The sequence below is a fragment of the Ascaphus truei genome, unplaced genomic scaffold (assembly GCF_040206685.1).
Source record: "Ascaphus truei isolate aAscTru1 unplaced genomic scaffold, aAscTru1.hap1 HAP1_SCAFFOLD_306, whole genome shotgun sequence".
Classification (NCBI taxonomy): domain Eukaryota; kingdom Metazoa; phylum Chordata; class Amphibia; order Anura; family Ascaphidae; genus Ascaphus; species Ascaphus truei.
This window is the reverse complement of record NW_027456027.1, coordinates 453,392-477,041: the sequence shown is the minus strand read 5'-3', so window position 1 is coordinate 477,041 and position 23,650 is coordinate 453,392. Positions and strand designations below refer to the sequence as shown.

Sequence of the window (23,650 nt, the reverse complement as noted above, 5' to 3'; positions counted from 1 at the left end):
TACAGACCCGCAGAGCGTCGTTCCCTTGTTAACCCCTTCTCTCCTGTGTTTGCAGCCTCCGTATACAGTCAGTATGCGGTGGAAGAGGATTGGTGTCTGTCCGTCCTGCAGTCTTATCAGAGCGAACACTCTGGTCCCTTCCCCTGGACTGTGGGTGAGTGTGTTCGAGGTCCCGTTGAGAGCCAGCGGCAGAGCACGAGGAGGGGAGAGTGACTGAGATCACACGCTGTCTGTGGCAGAGCACGGAGGGAGTGACTGAGATCACACGCTATCTGTTGCAGAGCACGGAGGGAGTGACTGAGATCACACGCTGTCTGTGGCAGAGCACGGGAGGGGGGAGTGACTGAGATCACACGCTGTCTGTGGCAGAGCACGGGAGGGGGGAGTGACTGAGATCACACGCTGTCTGTGGCAGAGCACGGGGGGAGTGACTGAGATCACACGCTGTCTGGCAGAGCGCGGGGGGAGTAACTGAGATCACACGCTGTCTGTGGCAGAGCACGAGGGGGGAGTGACTGAGATCACACGCTGTCTGTGGCAGAGCACATGAAGGGAGTGACTGAGATCACACGCTGTCTGTGGCAGAGCACGGGGCGGGAGTGACTGAGATCACACGCTGTCTGTGGCAGAGCACGATGGGGGAGTGACTGAGATCACACGCTGTCTGTGGCAGAGCACGGGAGGGGGGGAGTGACTGAGATCACATGCTCTCTGTGGCAGAGCACGGGAGGTGGGAGTGACTGAGATCACACGCTGTCTGGCAGAGCACGGGAGGGGGGAGTGACTGAGATCACACACTGTCTGTGGCAGAGCCTATGAGGGGAGTGACAGATCACACGCTGTCTGTGGCAGAGCACGGGAGTGGGGAGTGACTGAGATCACACGCTGTCTGTGGCAGAGCACGAGGAGGGGAGAGTGACTGAGATCACACGCTGTCTGTGGCAGAGCACGAGGGGAAGTGACTGAGATCACACGCTGTCTGTGGCAGAGCACGGGAGGGGGGAGTGACTGAGATCACACGCTGTCTGTGGCAGAGCACGGGGGGGAGTGACTGAGATCACACGCTGTCTGGCAGAGCGCGGGGGGAGTGACTGAGATCACACGCTGTCTGTGGCAGAGCACATGAAGGGAGTGACTGAGATCACACGCTGTCTGTGGCAGAGCACGGGGCGGGAGTGACTGAGATCACACGCTGTCTGTGGCAGAGCACGATGGGGGAGTGACTGAGATCACACGCTGTCTGTGGCAGAGCACGGGAGGGGGGAGTGACTGAGATCACACGCTCTCTGTGGCAGAGCACGGGGGGGAGTGACTGAGATCACACGATATCTGTGGCAGAGCACGGAGGGAGTGACTGAGATCACACGCTGTCTGTGGCAGAGCACGGGGGAGTGACTGAGATCACACGCTATCTGTGGCAGAGCACGGGAGGGGGGAGTGACTGAGATCACACGCTGTCTGTGGCAGAGCACGGGGGGAGTGACTGAGATCACACGCTGTCTGTGGCAGAGCACGGGGGGAGTGACAGATCACACGCTGTCTGTGGCAGAGCACGGGAGAGGGGAGTGACTGAGATCACACGCTGTCTGTGGCAGAGCACGGGAGGGGGGAGTGACTGAGATCACACGCTGTCTGTGGCAGAGCACGGGGGGGAGTGACTGAGATCACACGCTGTCTGTGGCAGAGCACGGGGGGAGTGACTGAGATCACACGCTGTCTGGCAGAGCACGGAGGGAGTGACTGAGATCACACGCTGTCTGTGGCAGAGCACGGGAGGGGGGAGTGACTGAGATCACACGCTGTCTGTGGCAGAGCACGGGAGAGGGGAGTGACTGAGATCACACGCTGTCTGTGGCAGAGCACGGGAGGGGGGGAGTGACTGAGATCACACGCTGTCTGTGGCAGAGCACGGGGGGGGAGTGACTGAGATCACACGCTATCTGTGGCAGAGCACGGAGGGAGTGACTGAGATCACACGCTATCTGTTGCAGAGCACGGAGGGAGTGACTGAGATCACACGCTGTCTGTGGCAGAGCACGGGGGGAGTGACTGAGATCACACGCTGTCTGTGGCAGAGCACGGGAGGGGGGAGTGACTGAGATCACACGCTGTCTGTGGCAGAGCACGGGGGGGGAGTGACTGAGATCACACGCTATCTGTGGCAGAGCACAGAGGGAGTGACTGAGATCACACGCTATCTGTTGCAGAGCACGGAGGGAGTGACTGAGATCACACGCTGTCTGTGGCAGAGCACGGGGCGGGAGTGACTGAGATCACACGCTGTCTGTGGCAGAGCACGATGGGGGAGTGACTGAGATCACACGCTGTCTGTGGCAGAGCACGGGAGGGGGGAGTGACTGAGATCACATGCTCTCTGTGGCAGAGCACGGGAGGTGGGAGTGACTGAGATCACACGCTGTCTGGCAGAGCACGGGAGGGGGGAGTGACTGAGATCACACACTGTCTGTGGCAGAGCCTATGAGGGGAGTGACAGATCACACGCTGTCTGTGGCAGAGCACGGGAGTGGGGAGTGACTGAGATCACACGCTCTCTGTGGCAGAGCACGGGGGGGAGTGACTGAGATCACACGATATCTGTGGCAGAGCACGGAGGGAGTGACTGAGATCACACGCTGTCTGTGGCAGAGCACGGGGGAGTGACTGAGATCACACGCTGTCTGTGGCAGAGCACGGGGAGGGGGGAGTGACTGAGATCACACGCTCTCTGTGGCAGAGCACGGGGGGGGAGTGACTGAGATCACACGATATCTGTGGCAGAGCACGGAGGGAGTGACTGAGATCACACGCTGTCTGTGGCAGAGCACGGGGGAGTGACTGAGATCACACGCTATCTGTGGCAGAGCACGGGAGGGGGGAGTGACTGAGATCACACGCTGTCTGTGGCAGAGCACGGGGGGGAGTGACTGAGATCACACGCTGTCTGTGGCAGAGCACGGGGGGGAGTGACAGATCACACGCTGTCTGTGGCAGAGCACGGGAGAGGGGAGTGACTGAGATCACACGCTGTCTGTGGCAGAGCACGGGAGGGGGGAGTGACTGAGATCACACGCTGTCTGTGGCAGAGCACGGGGGGGAGTGACTGAGATCACACGCTGTCTGTGGCAGAGCACGGGGGGAGTGACTGAGATCACACGCTGTCTGGCAGAGCACGGAGGGAGTGACTGAGATCACACGCTGTCTGTGGCAGAGCACGGGAGGGGGGAGTGACTGAGATCACACGCTGTCTGTGGCAGAGCACGGGAGAGGGGAGTGACTGAGATCACACGCTGTCTGTGGCAGAGCACGGGAGGGGGGAGTGACTGAGATCACACGCTGTCTGTGGCAGAGCACGGGGGGGGAGTGACTGAGATCACACGCTATCTGTGGCAGAGCACGGAGGGAGTGACTGAGATCACACGCTATCTGTTGCAGAGCACGGAGGGAGTGACTGAGATCACACGCTGTCTGTGGCAGAGCACGGGAGGGGGGAGTGACTGAGATCACACGCTGTCTGTGGCAGAGCACGGGGGGAGTGACTGAGATCACACGCTGTCTGTGGCAGAGCACGGGAGGGGGGGAGTGACTGAGATCACACGCTGTCTGTGGCAGAGCACGGGGGGGAGTGACTGAGATCACACGCTATCTGTGGCAGAGCACAGAGGGAGTGACTGAGATCACACGCTATCTGTTGCAGAGCACGGAGGGAGTGACTGAGATCACACGCTGTCTGTGGCAGAGCACGGGGCGGGAGTGACTGAGATCACACGCTGTCTGTGGCAGAGCACGATGGGGGAGTGACTGAGATCACACGCTGTCTGTGGCAGAGCACGGGAGGGGGGAGTGACTGAGATCACATGCTCTCTGTGGCAGAGCACGGGAGGTGGGAGTGACTGAGATCACACGCTGTCTGGCAGAGCACGGGAGGGGGGAGTGACTGAGATCACACACTGTCTGTGGCAGAGCCTATGAGGGGGAGTGACAGATCACACGCTGTCTGTGGCAGAGCACGGGAGTGGGGAGTGACTGAGATCACACGCTGTCTGTGGCAGAGCACGAGGAGGGGAGAGTGACTGAGATCACACGCTGTCTGTGGCAGAGCACGGGGGGAAGTGACTGAGATCACACGCTGTCTGTGGCAGAGCACGGGAGGGGGGAGTGACTGAGATCACACGCTGTCTGTGGCAGAGCACGGGGGGGGAGTGACTGAGATCACACGCTGTCTGGCAGAGCGCGGGGGGAGTGACTGAGATCACACGCTGTCTGTGGCAGAGCACATGAAGGGAGTGACTGAGATCACACGCTGTCTGTGGCAGAGCACGGGGCGGGAGTGACTGAGATCACACGCTGTCTGTGGCAGAGCACGATGGGGGAGTGACTGAGATCACACGCTGTCTGTGGCAGAGCACGGGAGGGGGGAGTGACTGAGATCACACGCTCTCTGTGGCAGAGCACGGGGGGGAGTGACTGAGATCACACGATATCTGTGGCAGAGCACGGAGGGAGTGACTGAGATCACACGCTGTCTGTGGCAGAGCACGGGGGAGTGACTGAGATCACACGCTATCTGTGGCAGAGCACGGGAGGGGGGGAGTGACTGAGATCACACGCTGTCTGTGGCAGAGCACGGGGGGAGTGACAGATCACACGCTGTCTGTGGCAGAGCACGGGAGAGGGGAGTGACTGAGATCACACGCTGTCTGTGGCAGAGCACGGGAGGGGGGAGTGACTGAGATCACACGCTGTCTGTGGCAAGAGCACGGGGGGGGAGTGACTGAGATCACACGCTGTCTGTGGCAGAGCACGGGGGGAGTGACTGAGATCACACGCTGTCTGGCAGAGCACGGAGGGAGTGACTGAGATCACACGCTGTCTGTGGCAGAGCACGGGAGGGGGGAGTGACTGAGATCACACGCTGTCTGTGGCAGAGCACGGGAGAGGGGAGTGACTGAGATCACACGCTGTCTGTGGCAGAGCACGGGAGGGGGGAGTGACTGAGATCACACGCTGTCTGTGGCAGAGCACGGGGGGGGAGTGACTGAGATCACACGCTATCTGTGGCAGAGCACGGAGGGAGTGACTGAGATCACACGCTATCTGTTGCAGAGCACGGAGGGAGTGACTGAGATCACACGCTGTCTGTGGCAGAGCACGGGAGGGGGGGAGTGACTGAGATCACACGCTGTCTGTGGCAGAGCACGGGGGGAGTGACTGAGATCACACGCTGTCTGTGGCAGAGCACGGGAGGGGGGGAGTGACTGAGATCACACGCTGTCTGTGGCAGAGCACGGGGGGGAGTGACTGAGATCACACGCTATCTGTGGCAGAGCACAGAGGGAGTGACTGAGATCACACGCTATCTGTTGCAGAGCACGGAGGGAGTGACTGAGATCACACGCTGTCTGTGGCAGAGCACGGGAGAGAGGAGTGACTGAGATCACACGCTGTCTGTGGCAGAGCACGGGAGGGGGGGAGTGACTGAGATCACACGCTGTCTGTGGCAGAGCACGGGGGGGAGTGACTGAGATCACACGCTATCTGTGGCAGAGCACGGAGGGAGTGACTGAGATCACACGCTATCTGTTGCAGAGCACGGAGGGAGTGACTGAGATCACACGCTGTCTGTGGCAGAGCACGGGAGGGGGGAGTGACTGAGATCACACGCTGTCTGTGGCAGAGCACGGGAGGGGGGAGTGACTGAGATCACACGCTGTCTGTGGCAGAGCACGGGAGAGGGGAGTGACTGAGATCACACGCTGTCTGTGGCAGAGCACGGGAGGGGGGGAGTGACTGAGATCACACGCTGTCTGTGGCAGAGCACGGGGGGGGAGTGACTGAGATCACACGCTATCTGTGGCAGAGCACGGAGGGAGTGACTGAGATCACACGCTATCTGTTGCAGAGCACGGAGGGAGTGACTGAGATCACACGCTGTCTGTGGCAGAGCACGGGAGGGGGGAGTGACTGAGATCACACGCTGTCTGTGGCAGAGCACGGGGGGAGTGACTGAGATCACACGCTGTCTGTGGCAGAGCACGGGAGGGGGGAGTGACTGAGATCACACGCTGTCTGTGGCAGAGCACGGGGGGGAGTGACTGAGATCACACGCTATCTGTGGCAGAGCACAGAGGGAGTGACTGAGATCACACGCTATCTGTTGCAGAGCACGGAGGGAGTGACTGAGATCACACGCTGTCTGTGGCAGAGCACGGGGCGGGAGTGACTGAGATCACACGCTGTCTGTGGCAGAGCACGATGGGGGAGTGACTGAGATCACACGCTGTCTGTGGCAGAGCACGGGAGGGGGGAGTGACTGAGATCACATGCTCTCTGTGGCAGAGCACGGGAGGTGGAGTGACTGAGATCACACGCTGTCTGGCAGAGCACGGGAGGGGGGAGTGACTGAGATCACACACTGTCTGTGGCAGAGCCTATGAGGGGAGTGACAGATCACACGCTGTCTGTGGCAGAGCACGGGAGTGGGGAGTGACTGAGATCACACGCTGTCTGTGGCAGAGCACGAGGAGGGGAGAGTGACTGAGATCACACGCTGTCTGTGGCAGAGCACGGGGGGAAGTGACTGAGATCACACGCTGTCTGTGGCAGAGCACGGGAGGGGGGGAGTGACTGAGATCACACGCTGTCTGTGGCAGAGCACGGGGGGGAGTGACTGAGATCACACGCTGTCTGGCAGAGCGCGGGGGGGAGTGACTGAGATCACACGCTGTCTGTGGCAGAGCACATGAAGGGAGTGACTGAGATCACACGCTGTCTGTGGCAGAGCACGGGGCGGGAGTGACTGAGATCACACGCTGTCTGTGGCAGAGCACGATGGGGGAGTGACTGAGATCACACGCTGTCTGTGGCAGAGCACGGGAGGGGGGAGTGACTGAGATCACACGCTCTCTGTGGCAGAGCACGGGGGGGAGTGACTGAGATCACACGATATCTGTGGCAGAGCACGGAGGGAGTGACTGAGATCACACGCTGTCTGTGGCAGAGCACGGGGGAGTGACTGAGATCACACGCTATCTGTGGCAGAGCACGGGAGGGGGGAGTGACTGAGATCACACGCTGTCTGTGGCAGAGCACGGGGGGAGTGACAGATCACACGCTGTCTGTGGCAGAGCACGGGAGAGGGGAGTGACTGAGATCACACGCTGTCTGTGGCAGAGCACGGGAGGGGGGAGTGACTGAGATCACACGCTGTCTGTGGCAGAGCACGGGGGGGAGTGACTGAGATCACACGCTGTCTGTGGCAGAGCACGGGGGGAGTGACTGAGATCACACGCTGTCTGGCAGAGCACGGAGGGAGTGACTGAGATCACACGCTGTCTGTGGCAGAGCACGGGAGGGGGGAGTGACTGAGATCACACGCTGTCTGTGGCAGAGCACGGGAGAGGGGAGTGACTGAGATCACACGCTGTCTGTGGCAGAGCACGGGAGGGGGAGTGACTGAGATCACACGCTGTCTGTGGCAGAGCACGGGGGGGGAGTGACTGAGATCACACGCTATCTGTGGCAGAGCACGGAGGGAGTGACTGAGATCACACGCTATCTGTTGCAGAGCACGGAGGGAGTGACTGAGATCACACGCTGTCTGTGGCAGAGCACGGGAGGGGGGAGTGACTGAGATCACACGCTGTCTGTGGCAGAGCACGGGGGGAGTGACTGAGATCACACGCTGTCTGTGGCAGAGCACGGGAGGGGGGAGTGACTGAGATCACACGCTGTCTGTGGCAGAGCACGGGGGGGAGTGACTGAGATCACACGCTCTCTGTGGCAGAGCACGGGGGGGAGTGACTGAGATCACACGATATCTGTGGCAGAGCACGGAGGGAGTGACTGAGATCACACGCTGTCTGTGGCAGAGCACGGGAGAGAGGAGTGACTGAGATCACACGCTGTCTGTGGCAGAGCACGGGAGGGGGGAGTGACTGAGATCACACGCTGTCTGTGGCAGAGCACGGGGGGGAGTGACTGAGATCACACGCTATCTGTGGCAGAGCACGGAGGGAGTGACTGAGATCACACGCTATCTGTTGCAGAGCACGGAGGGAGTGACTGAGATCACACGCTGTCTGTGGCAGAGCACGGGAGGGGGGAGTGACTGAGATCACACGCTGTCTGTGGCAGAGCACGGGGGGGAGTGACTGAGATCACACGCTGTCTGTGGCAGAGCACGGGAGGGGGGAGTGACTGAGATCACACGCTGTCTGTGGCAGAGCACGGGAGGGGGGAGTGACTGAGATCACACGCTGTCTGTGGCAGAGCACGGGGGGGAGTGACTGAGATCACACGATATCTGTGGCAGAGCACGGAGGGAGTGACTGAGATCACACGCTATCTGTTGCAGAGCACGGAGGGAGTGACTGAGATCACACGCTGTCTGTGGCAGAGCACGGGAGGGGGGAGTGACTGAGATCACACGCTGTCTGTGGCAGAGCACGGGGGGAGTGACTGAGATCACACGCTATCTGTGGCAGAGCACGGAGGGAGTGACTGAGATCACACGCTGTCTGTGGCAGAGCACGGGAGGGGGGAGTGACTGAGATTACACGCTGTCTGTGGCAGAGCACGGGAGGGGGGAGTGACTGAGATCACACGCTGTCTGTGGCAGAGCACGGGGGGGAGTGACTGAGATCACACGCTGTCTGTGGCAGAGCACGGGGGGAGTGACTGAGATCACACGCTGTCTGTGGCAGAGCACGGGGGGAGTGACTGAGATCACACGCTATCTGTGGCAGAGCACGGGAGGGGGGGAGTGACTGAGATCACACGCTGTCTGTGGCAGAGCACGGGAGAGGGGAGTGACTGAGATCACACGCTGTCTGTGGCAGAGCACGGGGGGGAGTGACTGAGATCACACGCTGTCTGTGGCAGAGCACGGGAGGGGGGAGTGACTGAGATCACACGCTGTCTGTGGCAGAGCACGGGGGGAGTGACTGAGATCACACGCTGTCTGTGGCAGAGCACGGGGGGAGTGACAGATCACACGCTGTCTGTGGCAGAGCACGGGAGAGGGGAGTGACTGAGATCACACGCTGTCTGTGGCAGAGCACGGGAGGGGGGAGTGACTGAGATCACACGCTGTCTGTGGCAGAGCACGGGGGGAGTGACTGAGATCACACGCTGTCTGGCAGAGCACGGAGGGAGTGACTGAGATCACACGCTATCTGTGGCAGAGCACGGAGGGAGTGACTGAGATCACACGCTATCTGTTGCAGAGCACGGAGGGAGTGACTGAGATCACACGCTGTCTGTGGCAGAGCACGGGAGGGGGGAGTGACTGAGATCACACGCTGTCTGTGGCAGAGCACGGGGGGAGTGACTGAGATCACACGCTATCTGTGGCAGAGCACGTAGGGAGTGACTGAGATCACACGCTGTCTGTGGCAGAGCACGGGAGGGGGGAGTGACTGAGATTACACGCTGTCTGTGGCAGAGCACGGGAGGGGGGAGTGACTGAGATCACACGCTGTCTGTGGCAGAGCACGGGGGGGAGTGACTGAGATCACACGCTGTCTGTGGCAGAGCACGGGGGGAGTGACTGAGATCACATGCTGTCTGTGGCAGAGCACGGGGGGAGTGACTGAGATCACACGCTATCTGTGGCAGAGCACGGGAGGGGGGAGTGACTGAGATCACACGCTGTCTGTGGCAGAGCACGGGAGGGGGGAGTGACTGAGATCACACGCTGTCTGTGGCAGAGCACGGGGGGGAGTGACTGAGATCACACGCTGTCTGTGGCAGAGCACGGGAGGGGGGAGTGACTGAGATCACACGCTGTCTGTGGCAGAGCACGGGGGGAGTGACTGAGATCACACGCTGTCTGTGGCAGAGCACGGGGGGAGTGACAGATCACACGCTGTCTGTGGCAGAGCACGGGAGAGGGGAGTGACTGAGATCACACGCTGTCTGTGGCAGAGCACGGGAGGGGGGAGTGACTGAGATCACACGCTGTCTGTGGCAGAGCACGGGAGAGGGGAGTGACTGAGATCACACGCTGTCTGTGGCAGAGCACGGGAGGGGGGAGTGACTGAGATCACACGCTGTCTGTGGCAGAGCACGGGGGGGAGTGACTGAGATCACACGCTATCTGTGGCAGAGCACAGCACGGAGGGAGTGACTGAGATCACACGCTATCTGTTGCAGAGCACGGAGGGAGTGACTGAGATCACACGCTGTCTGTGGCAGAGCACGGGAGGGGGGAGTGACTGAGATCACACGCTGTCTGTGGCAGAGCACGGAGGGAGTGACTGAGATCACACGCTGTCTGTGGCAGAGCACGGGAGGGGGGAGTGACTGAGATCACACGCTGTCTGTGGCAGAGCACGGGAGGGGGGAGTGACTGAGATTACACGCTGTCTGTGGCAGAGCACGGGAGGGGGGAGTGACTGAGATCACACGCTGTCTGTGGCAGAGCATGGGGGGAGTGACTGAGATCACACGCTATCTGTGGCAGAGCACGGAGGGAGTGACTGAGATCACACGCTGTCTGTGGCAGAGCACGGGAGGGGGGAGTGACTGAGATCACAAGTGGCAGAGCACGGGAGGGGGGAGTGACTGAGATCACACGCTGTCTGTGGCAGAGCACGGGAGGGGGGAGTGACTGAGATCACACGCTGTCTGTGGCAGAGCACGGGGGGGAGTGACTGAGATCACACGCTGTCTGTGGCAGAGCACGGAGGGAGTGACTGAGATCACACGCTGTCTGTGGCAGAGCACGGGAGGGGGGAGTGACTGAGATCACACGCTGTCTGTGGCAGAGCATGGGAGGGGGGAGTGACTGAGATCACACGCTGTCTGTGGCAGAGCACGGAGGGGGAGTGACTGAGATCACACGCTATCTGTGGCAGAGCACGGAGGGAGTGACTGAGATCACACGCTGTCTGTGGCAGAGCACGGGAGGGGGGAGTGACTGAGATCACACGCTGTCTGTGGCAGAGCACAGGAGGGGGGAAGTGACTGAGATCACACGCTGTCTGTGGCAGAGCACGGAGGGGAGAGTGACTGAGATCACACGCTGTCTGTGGCAGAGCACGGGAGTGGGGAGTGACTGAGATCACACGCTGTCTGTGGCAGAGCACGGGAGGGAGTGACTGAGATCACACGCTGTCTGTGGCAGAGCACGGGGGGAGTGACAGATCACACGCTGTCTGTGGCAGAGCACGGGAGGGGGGAGTGACTGAGATCACACGCTGTCTGTGGCAGAGCACGGGAGGGGGAGTGACTGAGATCACACGCTGTCTGTGGCAGAGCACGGGGGGAGTGACTGAGATCACACGCTGTCTGGCAGAGCACGGAGGGAGTGACTGAGATCACACGCTGTCTGTGGCAGAGCACGGGAGGGGGAGTGACTGAGATCACACGCTGTCTGTGGCAGAGCACGGGGGGAGTGACTGAGATCACACGCTGTCTGTGGCAGAGCACGGGAGGGGGGAGTGACTGAGATCACACGCTGTCTGTGGCAGAGCACGGGGGGAGTGACTGAGATCACACGCTGTCTGTGGCAGAGCACGGGAGGGGGGAGTGACTGAGATCACACGCTGTCTGTGGCAGAGCACGGGAGGGGGGAGTGACTGAGATCACACGCTGTCTGTGGCAGAGCACGGAGAGGGGAGTGACTGAGATCACACGCTGTCTGTGGCAGAGCACGGGAGGGGGGAGTGACTGAGATCACACGCTGTCTGTGGCAGAGCACGGGGGGAGTGACTGAGATCACACGCTATCTGTGGCAGAGCACGGAGGGAGTGACTGAGATCACACGCTGTCTGTGGCAGAGCACGGAGGGGGGAGTGACTGAGATCACACGCTGTCTGTGGCAGAGCACGGGGGGGAGTGACTGAGATCACACGCTGTCTGTGGCAGAGCACGGGAGGGGGGAGTGACTGAGATCACACGCTGTCTGTGGCAGAGCACGGGAGGGGGGAGTGACTGAGATACACGCTGTCTGTGGCAGAGCACGGAGGGGGGAGTGACTGAGATCACACGCTGTCTGTGGCAGAGCACGGGAGGGGGGAGTGACTGAGATCACACGCTGTCTGTGGCAGAGCACGGGGGGGAGTGACTGAGATCACACGCTGTCTGTGGCAGAGCACGGGGGGAGTGACTGAGATCACACGCTGTCTGGCAGAGCACGGAGGGAGTGACTGAGATCACACGCTGTCTGTGGCAGAGCACGGGAGGGGGGAGTGACTGAGATCACACGCTGTCTGTGGCAGAGCACGGGAGGGGGGAGTGACTGAGATCACACGCTGTCTGTGGCAGAGCACGGGAGGGGGGAGTGACTGAGATCACACGCTGTCTGTGGCAGAGCACGGGGGGGAGTGACTGAGATCACACGCTATCTGTGGCAGAGCACGGAGGGAGTGACTGAGATCACACGCTATCTGTTGCAGAGCACGGAGGGAGTGACTGAGATCACACGCTGTCTGTGGCAGAGCACGGGAGGGGGGAGTGACTGAGATCACACGCTGTCTGTGGCAGAGCACGGGGGGGAGTGACTGAGATCACACGCTGTCTGTGGCAGAGCACGGGAGGGGGGAGTGACTGAGATCACACGCTGTCTGTGGCAGAGCACGGGAGGGGGGAGTGACTGAGATCACACGCTGTCTGTGGCAGAGCACGGGGGGGAGTGACTGAGATCACACGCTATCTGTGGCAGAGCACAGAGGGAGTGACTGAGATCACACGCTATCTGTTGCAGAGCACGGAGGGAGTGACTGAGATCACACGCTGTCTGTGGCAGAGCACGGGAGAGGGGAGTGACTGAGATCACACGCTGTCTGTGGCAGAGCACGGGAGGGGGAGTGACTGAGATCACACGCTGTCTGTGGCAGAGCACGGGGGGGAGTGACTGAGATCACACGCTATCTGTGGCAGAGCACGGAGGGAGTGACTGAGATCACACGCTATCTGTTGCAGAGCACGGAGGGAGTGACTGAGATCACACGCTGTCTGTGGCAGAGCACGGGAGGGGGGAGTGACTGAGATCACACGCTGTCTGTGGCAGAGCACGGGGGGGAGTGACTGAGATCACACGCTGTCTGTGGCAGAGCACGGGAGGGGGGAGTGACTGAGATCACACGCTGTCTGTGGCAGAGCACGGGAGGGGGGAGTGACTGAGATCACACGCTGTCTGTGGCAGAGCACGGGGGGGAGTGACTGAGATCACACGCTATCTGTGGCAGAGCACGGAGGGAGTGACTGAGATCACACGCTATCTGTTGCAGAGCACGGAGGGAGTGACTGAGATCACACGCTGTCTGTGGCAGAGCACGGGAGGGGGGAGTGACTGAGATTACACGCTGTCTGTGGCAGAGCACGGGAGGGGGGAGTGACTGAGATCACACGCTGTCTGTGGCAGAGCACGGGGGGGAGTGACTGAGATCACACGCTGTCTGTGGCAGAGCACGGGGGGAGTGACTGAGATCACACGCTATCTGTGGCAGAGCACGGGAGGGGGGAGTGACTGAGATCACACGCTGTCTGTGGCAGAGCACGGGAGGGGGGAGTGACTGAGATCACACGCTGTCTGTGGCAGAGCACGGGAGAGGGGAGTGACTGAGATCACACGCTGTCTGTGGCAGAGCACGGGAGGGGGGAGTGACTGAGATCACACGCTGTCTGTGGCAGAGCACGGGGGGAGTGACTGAGATCACACGCTGTATGGCAGAGCACGGAGGGAGTGACTGAGATCACACGCTGTCTGTGGCAGAGCACGGGAGGGGGGAGTGACTGAGATCACACGCTGTCTGTGGCAGAGCACGGGAGAGGGGAGTGACTGAGATCACACGCTGTCTGTGGCAGAGCACGGGAGGGGGGAGTGACTGAGATCACACGCTGTCTGTGGCAGAGCACGGGGGGGAGTGACTGAGATCACACGCTATCTGTGGCAGAGCACGGAGGGAGTGACTGAGATCACACGCTATCTGTTGCAGAGCACGGAGGGAGTGACTGAGATCACACGCTGTCTGTGGCAGAGCACGGGAGGGGGGAGTGACTGAGATCACACGCTGTCTGTGGCAGAGCACGGGGGGGGAGTGACTGAGATCACACGCTGTCTGTGGCAGAGCACGGAGGGGAGTGACTGAGATCACACGCTGTCTGTGGCAGAGCACGGAGGGGGGAGTGACTGAGATCACACGCTGTCTGTGGCAGAGCATGGGAGGGGGGAGTGACTGAGATCACACGCTGTCTGTGGCAGAGCACGGGGGGGAGTGACTGAGATCACACGCTATCTGTGGCAGAGCACGGAGGGAGTGACTGAGATCACACGCTGTCTGTGGCAGAGCACGGGAGGGGGAGTGACTGAGATCACACGCTGTCTGTGGCAGAGCACGGGAGGGGGAGTGACTGAGATCACACGCTGTCTGTGGCAGAGCACGGGGGGGAGTGACTGAGATCACACGCTGTCTGTGGCAGAGCACGGGAGGGGGGAGTGACTGAGATCACACGCTGTCTGTGGCAGAGCACGGGGGGAGTGACAGATCACACGCTGTCTGTGGCAGAGCACGGGAGGGGGGAGTGACTGAGATCACACGCTGTCTGTGGCAGAGCACGGGAGGGGGGAGTGACTGAGATCACACGCTGTCTGTGGCAGAGCACGGGGGGAGTGACTGAGATCACACGCTGTCTGGCAGAGCACGGAGGGAGTGACTGAGATCACACGCTGTCTGTGGCAGAGCACGGGAGGGGGGAGTGACTGAGATCACACGCTGTCTGTGGCAGAGCACGGGAGAGGGGAGTGACTGAGATCACACGCTGTCTGTGGCAGAGCACGGGAGGGGGGAGTGACTGAGATCACACGCTGTCTGTGGCAGAGCACGGGGGGGGAGTGACTGAGATCACACGCTATCTGTGGCAGAGCACGGAGGGAGTGACTGAGATCACACGCTATCTGTTGCAGAGCACGGAGGGAGTGACTGAGATCACACGCTGTCTGTGGCAGAGCACGGGAGGGGGGAGTGACTGAGATCACACGCTGTCTGTGGCAGAGCACGGGGGGAGTGACTGAGATCACACGCTGTCTGTGGCAGAGCACGGGAGGGGGGAGTGACTGAGATCACACGCTGTCTGTGGCAGAGCACGGGAGGGGAGAGTGACTGAGATCACACGCTGTCTGTGGCAGAGCACGGGGGGGAGTGACTGAGATCACACGCTATCTGTGGCAGAGCACAGAGGGAGTGACTGAGATCACACGCTATCTGTTGCAGAGCACGGAGGGAGTGACTGAGATCACACGCTGTCTGTGGCAGAGCACGGGGGGGGAGTGACTGAGATCACACGCTGTCTGTGGCAGAGCACGGGAGAGGGGAGTGACTGAGATCACACGCTGTCTGTGGCAGAGCACGGGAGGGGGGAGTGACTGAGATCACACGCTGTCTGTGGCAGAGCACGGGGGGGAGTGACTGAGATCACACGCTATCTGTGGCAGAGCACGGAGGGAGTGACTGAGATCACACGCTATCTGTTGCAGAGCACGGAGGGAGTGACTGAGATCACACGCTGTCTGTGGCAGTGCACGGGAGGGGGGAGTGACTGAGATCACACGCTGTCTGTGGCAGAGCACGGGGGGGAGTGACTGAGATCACACGCTGTCTGTGGCAGAGCACGGGAGGGGGGAGTGACTGAGATCACACGCTGTCTGTGGCAGAGCACGGGAGGGGGGAGTGACTGAGATCACACGCTGTCTGTGGCAGAGCACGGGGGGGAGTGACTGAGATCACACGCTATCTGTGGCAGAGCACGGAGGGAGTGACTGAGATCACACGCTATCTGTTGCAGAGCACGGAGGGAGTGACTGAGATCACACGCTGTCTGTGGCAGAGCACGGGAGGGGGGAGTGACTGAGATTACACGCTGTCTGTGGCAGAGCACGGGAGGGGGGAGTGACTGAGATCACACGCTGTCTGTGGCAGAGCACGGGGGGGAGTGACTGAGATCACACGCTGTCTGTGGCAGAGCACGGGGGGAGTGACTGAGATCACACGCTATCTGTGGCAGAGCACGGGAGGGGGGAGTGACTGAGATCACACGCTGTCTGTGGCAGAGCACGGGAGGGGGGAGTGACTGAGATCACACGCTGTCTGTGGCAGAGCACGGGGGGGAGTGACTGAGATCACACGCTGTCTGTGGCAGAGCACGGGAGGGGGGAGTGACTGAGATCACACGCTGTCTGTGGCAGAGCACGGGGGGAGTGACTGAGATCACACGCTGTCTGTGGCAGAGCACGGGGGGAGTGACAGATCACACGCTGTCTGTGGCAGAGCACGGGAGAGGGGAGTGACTGAGATCACACGCTGTCTGTGGCAGAGCACGGGAGGGGGGAGTGACTGAGATCACACGCTGTCTGTGGCAGAGCACGGGGGGAGTGACTGAGATCACACGCTGTATGGCAGAGCACGGAGGGAGTGACTGAGATCACACGCTGTCTGTGGCAGAGCACGGGAGGGGGGAGTGACTGAGATCACACGCTGTCTGTGGCAGAGCACGGGAGAGGGGAGTGACTGAGATCACACGCTGTCTGTGGCAGAGCACGGGAGGGGGGAGTGACTGAGATCACACGCTGTCTGTGGCAGAGCACGGGGGGGAGTGACTGAGATCACACGCTATCTGTGGCAGAGCACGGAGGGAGTGACTGAGATCACACGCTATCTGTTGCAGAGCACGGAGGGAGTGACTGAGATCACACGCTGTCTGTGGCAGAGCACGGGAGGGGGGAGTGACTGAGATCACACGCTGTCTGTGGCAGAGCACGGGGGGGAGTGACTGAGATCACACGCTGTCTGTGGCAGAGCACGGGAGGGGGGAGTGACTGAGATCACACGCTGTCTGTGGCAGAGCACGGGAGGGGGGAGTGACTGAGATTACACGCTGTCTGTGGCAGAGCACGGGAGGGGGGAGTGACTGAGATCACACGCTGTCTGTGGCAGAGCATGGGGGGAGTGACTGAGATCACACGCTATCTGTGGCAGAGCACGGAGGGAGTGACTGAGATCACACGCTGTCTGTGGCAGAGCACGGGAGGGGGGAGTGACTGAGATCACACGCTGTCTGTGGCAGAGCACGGGAGGGGGGAGTGACTGAGATCACACGCTGTCTGTGGCAGAGCACGGGAGGGGGGAGTGACTGAGATCACACGCTGTCTGTGGCAGAGCACGGGGGGAGTGACTGAGATCACACGCTGTCTGTGGCAGAGCACGGAGGAAGTGACTGAGATCACACGCTGTCTGTGGCAGAGCACGGGAGGGGGGAGTGACTGAGATCACACGCTGTCTGTGGCAGAGCATGGGAGGGGGGAGTGACTGAGATCACACGCTGTCTGTGGCAGAGCACGGGGGGGAGTGACTGAGATCACACGCTATCTGTGGCAGAGCACGGAGGGAGTGACTGAGATCACACGCTGTCTGTGGCAGAGCACGGGGGGAGTGACTGAGATCACACGCTGTCTGGCAGAGCACGGAGGGAGTGACTGAGATCACACGCTGTCTGTGGCAGAGCACGGGGGGGAGTGACTGAGATCACACGCTGTCTGTGGCAGAGCACGGGAGGGGGGAGTGACTGAGATCACACGCTGTCTGTGGCAGAGCACGGGGGGAGTGACAGATCACACGCTGTCTGTGGCAGAGCACGGGAGGGGGGAGTGACTGAGATCACACGCTGTCTGTGGCAGAGCACGGGAGGGGGGAGTGACTGAGATCACACGCTGTCTGTGGCAGAGCACGGGGGGAGTGACTGAGATCACACGCTGTCTGGCAGAGCACGGAGGGAGTGACTGAGATCACACGCTGTCTGTGGCAGAGCACGGGAGGGGGGAGTGACTGAGATCACACGCTGTCTGTGGCAGAGCACGGGGGGGAGTGACTGAGATCACACGCTGTCTGTGGCAGAGCACGGGAGGGGGGAGTGACTGAGATCACACGCTGTCTGTGGCAGAGCACGGGGGGAGTGACTGAGATCACACGCTGTCTGTGGCAGAGCACGGGAGGGGGGAGTGACTGAGATCACACGCTGTCTGTGGCAGAGCACGGGAGGGGGGAGTGACTGAGATCACACGCTGTCTGTGGCAGAGCACGGGAGAGGGGAGTGACTGAGATCACACGCTGTCTGTGGCAGAGCACGGGAGGGGGGAGTGACTGAGATCACACGCTGTCTGTGGCAGAGCACGGGGGGAGTGACTGAGATCACACGCTATCTGTGGCAGAGCACGGAGGGAGTGACTGAGATCACACGCTATCTGTTGCAGAGCACGGAGGGAGTGACTGAGATCACACGCTGTCTGTGGCAGAGCACGGGAGGGGGGAGTGACTGAGATCACACGCTGTCTGTGGCAGAGCACGGGGGGGAGTGACTGAGATCACACGCTGTCTGTGGCAGAGCACGGGAGGGGGGAGTGACTGAGATCACACGCTGTCTGTGGCAGAGCACGGGAGGGGGGAGTGACTGAGATTACACGCTGTCTGTGGCAGAGCACGGGAGGGGGGAGTGACTGAGATCACACGCTGTCTGTGGCAGAGCACGGGGGGAGTGACTGAGATCACACGCTATCTGTGGCAGAGCACGGAGGGAGTGACTGAGATCACACGCTGTCTGTGGCAGAGCACGGGAGGGGGGAGTGACTGAGATTACACGCTGTCTGTGGCAGAGCACGGGAGGGGGGAGTGACTGAGATCACACGCTGTCTGTGGCAGAGCACGGGGGGGAGTGACTGAGATCACACGCTGTCTGTGGCAGAGCACGGGGGGAGTGACTGAGATCACACGCTGTCTGTGGCAGAGCACGGGGGGAGTGACTGAGATCACACGCTGTCTGTGGCAGAGCACGGAGGGAGTGACTGAGATCACACGCTGTCTGTGGCAGAGCACGGGAGGGGGGAGTGACTGAGATCACACGCTGTCTGTGGCAGAGCATGGGAGGGGGGAGTGACTGAGATCACACGCTGTCTGTGGCAGAGCACGGGGGGGAGTGACTGTGATCACACGCTATCTGTGGCAGAGCACCGAGGGAGTGACTGAGATCACACGCTGTCTGTGGCAGAGCACGGAGGGAGTGACTGAGATCACACGCTGTCTGTGGCAGAGCACGGAAGGGGGGAGTGACTGAGATCACACGCTGTCTGTGGCAGAGCATGGAAGGGGGGAGTGATTGAGATCACACGCTGTCTGTGGCAGAGCACGGGAGGGGGGAGTGACTGAGATCACACGCTGTCTGTGGCAGAGCATGGGAGGGGGGAGTGACTGAGATCACACGCTGTCTGTGGCAGAGCACGGGGGGGAGTGACTGAGATCACACGCTATCTGTGGCAGAGCACGGAGGGAGTGACTGAGATCACACGCTGTCTGTGGCAGAGCACGGGAGGGGGGAGTGACTGAGATCACACGCTGTCTGTGGCAGAGCACGGGAGGGGGGAGTGACTGAGATCACACGCTGTCTGTGGCAGAGCACGGGGGGGAGTGACTGAGATCACACGCTGTCTGTGGCAGAGCACGGGAGGGGGGAGTGACTGAGATCACACGCTGTCTGTGGCAGAGCACGGGGGGAGTGACAGATCACACGCTGTCTGTGGCAGAGCACGGGAGGGGGGAGTGACTGAGATCACACGCTGTCTGTGGCAGAGCACGGGAGGGGGGAGTGACTGAGATCACACGCTGTCTGTGGCAGAGCACGGGGGGAGTGACTGAGATCACACGCTGTCTGGCAGAGCACGGAGGGAGTGACTGAGATCACACGCTGTCTGTGGCAGAGCACGGGGGGGAGTGACTGAGATCACACGCTGTCTGTGGCAGAGCACGGGAGGGGGGAGTGACTGAGATCACACGCTGTCTGTGGCAGAGCACGGGGGGAGTGACTGAGATCACACGCTGTCTGTGGCAGAGCACGGGAGGGGGGAGTGACTGAGATCACACGCTGTCTGTGGCAGAGCACGGGAGGGGGGAGTGACTGAGATCACACGCTGTCTGTGGCAGAGCACGGGAGAGGGGAGTGACTGAGATCACACGCTGTCTGTGGCAGAGCACGGGAGGGGGGAGTGACTGAGATCACACGCTGTCTGTGGCAGAGCACGGGAGGGGGGAGTGACTGAGATCACACGCTGTCTGTGGCAGAGCACGGGGGGAGTGACTGAGATCACACGCTATCTGTTGCAGAGCACGGAGGGAGTGACTGAGATCACACGCTGTCTGTGGCAGAGCACGGGAGGGGGGAGTGACTGAGATCACACGCTGTCTGTGGCAGAGCACGGGGGGGAGTGACTGAGATCACACGCTGTCTGTGGCAGAGCACGGGAGGGGGGAGTGACTGAGATTACACGCTGTCTGTGGCAGAGCACGGGAGGGGGGAGTGACTGAGATCACACGCTGTCTGTGGCAGAGCACGGGGGGAGTGACTGAGATCACACGCTATCTGTGGCAGAGCACGGAGGGAGTGACTGAGATCACACGCTGTCTGTGGCAGAGCACGGGAGGGGGGAGTGACTGAGATTACACGCTGTCTGTGGCAGAGCACGGGAGGGGGGAGTGACTGAGATCACACGCTGTCTGTGGCAGAGCACGGGGGGGAGTGACTGAGATCACACGCTGTCTGTGGCAGAGCACGGGGGGAGTGACTGAGATCACACGCTGTCTGTGGCAGAGCACGGGGGGAGTGACTGAGATCACACGCTGTCTGTGGCAGAGCACGGAGGGAGTGACTGAGATCACACGCTGTCTGTGGCAGAGCACGGGAGGGGGGTGTGACTGAGATCACACGCTGTCTGTGGCAGAGCACGGAGGGAGTGACTGAGATCACACGCTGTCTGTGGCAGAGCACGGGAGGGGGGAGTGACTGAGATCACACGCTGTCTGTGGCAGAGCACGGGGGGGAGTGACTGAGATCACACGCTATCTGTGGCAGAGCACCGAGGGAGTGACTGAGATCACACGCTGTCTGTGGCAGAGCACGGAGGGAGTGACTGAGATCACACGCTGTCTGTGGCAGAGCACGGAAGGGGGGAGTGACTGAGATCACACGCTGTCTGTGGCAGAGCATGGAAGGGGGGAGTGATTGAGATCACACGCTGTCTGTGGCAGAGCACGGGAGGGGGGAGTGACTGAGATCACATGCTGTCTGTGGCAGAGCACGGGAGGGGGGAGTGACTGAGATCACACGCTGTCTGTGGCAGAGCACGGTAGGGGGAGTGACTGAGATCACACGCTGTCTGTGGCAGAGCACGGGAGGGGGGAGTGACTGAGATCACACGCTGTCTGTGGCAGAGCACGGGAGGGGGGAGTGACTGAGATCACACGCTGTCTGTGGCAGAGCCGGTCTGGTTATTTTCTCTTTATTTCTCTTAGGTGAGGATATGAGACCAGAAGGACAGAGGAATCTGGCTTTGTATCTAGTATGTAACTGACACTGCACCCTACTCTACTATTCCTTCCCGCACACAGCGCTCTCACTCCACCTCCATCCTGCCCTGCACCCTACCTGCTATTCCTGTTCTGACCTCCCAACAAACACAGCTCTGTCACTGCACCTCCATCCTGCCCTGCAGCACTCTCTGCTATTCCTGTACTGCCCCCCCGACACACACACGCACACACAGCTCTGTCACTGCACCTCCATCCTGCCCTGCAGCCCTCTCTGCTATTCCTGTACTGACCCCCCCACACACACACAGCTCTGTCACTGCACCTCCATCCTGCCCTGCAGCCCTCTCTGCTATTCCTGTACTGACCCCCCCCCCACACACACAGCTCTGTCACTGAACCTCCATCCTGCCCTGCAGCACCCTCTGCTGTTCCTGTACTGACCCCCCCCACACACACACAGCTCTGTCACTGCACCTCCATCCTGCCCTGCAGCTCTCTCTGCTATTGCTGTATTGACCCCCCCACACACACACACACACAGCTCTGTCACTGCACCTCCATCCTGCCCTGCAGCCCTCTCTGCTATTCCTGTACTGACCTCACACACACACACACAGCTCTGTCACTGCACCTCCATCCTGCCCTGCAGCCCTCTCTGCTATTCCTGTACTGACCTCACACACACACAGCTCTGTCACTACACCTCCATCCTGCCCTGCAGCCCGCTCTGCTATTCCTGTACTGACCCCCCCCCACACACACACAGCTCTGTCACTGCACCTCCATCCTGCCCTGCAGCCCGCTCTGCTATTCCTGTACTGACCCCCCCCCCCCCCCCCACACACACACAGCTCTGTCACTGCACCTCCATCCTGCCCGGCAGCCCTCTCTACTATTCCTGTACTGACCCCCCCCCCCCCCCCCACACACACACACAGCTCTGTCACTGCACCTCCATCCTGCCCGGCAGCCCTCTCTACTATTCCTGTACTGACCCCCCCCCCCCACACACACACACACACACACAGCTCTGTCACTGCACCTCCATCCTGCCCTGCAGCCCTCTCTGCTATTCCTGTACTGACCCCCCCCCCCCACACACACACAGCTCTGTCACTGCACCTCCATCCTGCCCTGCAGCCCTCTCTGCTATTCCTGTACTGACCCTACCCCCACACACACAGCTCTGTCACTGCCCTGCAGCCCTCTCTGCTATTCCTGTACTGCCCCCCCACACACACACAGCTCTGTCACTGAACCTCCATCCTGCCCTGCAGCCCTCTCTGCTATTCCTGTACTGACCCCCCCCCCCCCCACACACACACACAGCTGTCACTGCACCTCCATCCTGCCCTGCAGCCCTCTCTGCTATTCCTGTACTGACCCCCCCCTCCCCTCCCACACACACACAGCTCTGTCACTGCACCTCCATCCTGCCCTGCAGCCCTCTCTGCTATTCCTGTACTGCCCCCCCACACACACAGCTCTGTCACTGCACCTCCATCCTGCCCTGCAGCCCTCTCTGCTATTCCTGTACTGACCCCCCCCCCCAACACACACAGCTCTGTCACTGCACCTCCATCCTGCCCTGCAGCCCTCTCTGCTATTCCTGTACTGACCCCCCCCCACACACAGCTCTGTCACTGCACCTCCATCCTGCCCTGCAGCCCTCTCTCCTATTCCTGTACTGACCCCCCTCTCTCCTCCAGGCTCAGAAGCATCTAAAGAGTTTTGACGCCACGCACTGCACCCCCCTCCCACCCAGCGCCTTCCACACCCCGTGGACCTTGTAACGTGGGCAGGGGGCCGGGTGTGAACGCAGCTATGTCGGAAGAGCCGGGCACCTCTCTGCCACCACCTTCCTGCGTCCTCCTCTTCCACCACTCCCCACCCCCACACATCTCTTTTCCGAAACGCCAACTTAAATAGGAGACAGAAATATGGCCGCCTTCCCAACCGCCTCTCATACCTCTTGGACTTTGTAAAGTTAGTTATGGATTCCTTGGCAGGGAACAGGTTAATTAGTTATCGACACTGCAGGGTTGTAAATCATGGATATTAAAATGTGAAACCTATAGAATTTGTCACTGTGCCGTACCCATAGGGATATACCTCCTGTAATACACAGTGACCGCAGGGTGTCACCGTCACTGTGCCGTACCCATAGGGATATACCTCCTGTAATACACACAGTGACCGCAGGGTGTCACCGTCACTGTGCCGTACCCATAGGGATATACCTCCTGTAATACACACAGTGACCGCAGGGTGTCACTGTGCCGTACCCATAGGATATACCT

At 60.7% G+C, this 23,650-nt stretch overlaps 1 long non-coding RNA gene across 1 annotated transcript; it reads left to right on the top strand.

Moving 5' to 3' along the window:
* Positions 1-50: 50 nt before the first annotated feature.
* Positions 51-23,430, top strand: LOC142483200 (uncharacterized). Its single transcript, XR_012797271.1, has 3 exons — positions 51-154; positions 21,333-21,379; positions 23,060-23,430. It is a non-coding gene; the product is annotated as an uncharacterized LOC142483200 (long non-coding RNA).
* Positions 23,431-23,650: the final 220 nt, after the last annotated feature.